The sequence below is a fragment of the Oncorhynchus kisutch genome, unplaced genomic scaffold (genome assembly GCF_002021735.2).
Source record: "Oncorhynchus kisutch isolate 150728-3 unplaced genomic scaffold, Okis_V2 scaffold1062, whole genome shotgun sequence".
NCBI classification, from domain to species: domain Eukaryota; kingdom Metazoa; phylum Chordata; class Actinopteri; order Salmoniformes; family Salmonidae; genus Oncorhynchus; species Oncorhynchus kisutch.
Genome location: NW_022263007.1, coordinates 57,959 through 60,000, shown reverse-complemented (window position 1 = coordinate 60,000; position 2,042 = coordinate 57,959).

Here is a 2,042-nt window from a genome sequence, read left to right as displayed (position 1 = left end):
CACACACACACACACACACACACACACACACACACACACACACACACACACACACACTCAGTCTAAAGCTATACAACCACTGGGTTTGGGTTCTTACCAACAAGGCCACTATTGCCTGAGACAGCGTTTCTTAAAGGAGTAGTTCACTGTTTTACAACTTGATGTTAGCTGGTTCCTCACCCTGAAAGAGGTCTTTGGGCCAGGAGAAACTTATTTATACAGCCATTACAAACTTCAGCTAACTTTAGCCACCATTAGCTAAAAATCGATTGAAGTGATGGGGGCATGTGAGCAGGTTGTTGTTTTTATGGCCAAATCACGTTTCAGGGACATGATGTGGACATTACTGTTCTCAACATGCTCACTTTCCCCCATCAATTCCATGTGAATCTATGAAGTAGCGGTGGAAGAAGTTAGCTCTGGTCGTAATGGCTGATTAAAGGAAACTGAACCACGGATGACAGTTTCTCCTGGCCCAAAGACTTCTTTCAGGGTAAAAATCAAGTAGAATAGTGAACTAGTCCTGTAATACTGGTCGGGGGTGCCTATTTTAGTTTTTGCCCTAGATGTACTAGGCCACCAGAGACTCTGGGTTCACGCCCAGGCTCTGTCGTAACCGGCCGCAACCGGGAGGTCCGTGGGGTGACGCACAATTGGCCTAGCGTCGTCCGGGTTAGGGAGGGTTTTGCCGGTAGGGATATCCTTGTCTCATCGCGCACCTGGCCGGGCGTAGTGCACGCTAACCAGGTCGCCAGGTGCACGGTGTTTCCTCCAACACATTGGTTCGGCTGGCTTCCGGGTGTGATGCGCGCTGTGTTAAGAAGCAGTGCGGCTTGGTTGGGTTGTGTATCGGAGGACGCATGACTTTCAACCTTCGTCTCTCCCGAGCCCGTACGGGAGTTGTAGCGATGAGACAAATAGTAGCTACTACAACAATTGGATACCACAAAATTGGGGAGAAAAAGAGAAAAAAGGCTTGATGATGAGTTGATTCGTTGAATCTGGCATGTTAGTGTAACGCATGTGAAACGGCTAGCTTAGTTAGCGGTGCGCGCTAAATAGCGTTTCAATCGGTGACGTCACTTGCTCTCAGACCTTGAAGTAGTAGTTCCCCTTGCTCTGCAAGGGCCGCGGCTTTTGTGGAGCGATGGGTAACGATGCTTCGTGGGTGACTGTTGTTAATGTGTGCAGAGGGTCCCTGGTTCGCGCCCGGGTATGGGCGAGGGGACGGTCTAAAGTTATACTGTTACATTAGCTCTAGGGCAGGAACAAAACATATGGACTCCTTTGGGTCCCCAGGACTCTGCTTAAGGAGCCCTGGGAGAATCTCAATTGCATTGCCTTGATTCCATACGTCCTCTCTTGTTGCTGCCTTCTCAAGGGCCTCTGACCTTATCATCCAATGGGTTTTGAGAAGGAGGCGAGGAGTGAGGAGGAGTTGATTCCGTGAGGAATCAAGGAAATGCAATTGAGATTCTGTCTTAGGCAATCGGGGCCAGAGTCCACAGGGTTTATCCTGTTACTGGAGGAGTCCCAACCCACAGGGTTTATACTGTTACTGGAGGAGTCCCAACCCACAGGGTTTATACTGTTACTGGAGGAGTCCCAACCCACAGGGTTTATACTGTTACTGGAGGAGTCCCAACCCACAGGGTTACTGGAGGAGTCCCAACCCACAGGGTTTATACTGTTACTGGAGGAGTCCCAACCCACAGGGTTTATACTGTTACTGGAGGAGTCCCAACCCACAGGGTTTATACTGTTACTGGAGGAGTCCCAACCCACAGGGTTTATACTGTTACTGGAGGAGTCCCAACCCACAGGGTTACTGGAGGAGTCCCAACCCACAGGGTTTATCATGTTACTGGAGGAGTCCCAACCCACAGGGTTACTGGAGGAGTCCCAACCCACAGGGTTACTGGAGGAGTCCCAACCCACAGGGTTTATCCTGTTACTGGAGGAGTCCCAACCCACAGGGTTACTGGAGGAGTCCCAACCCACAGGGTTTATACAGTTACTGGAGGAGTCCCAACCCACAGGGT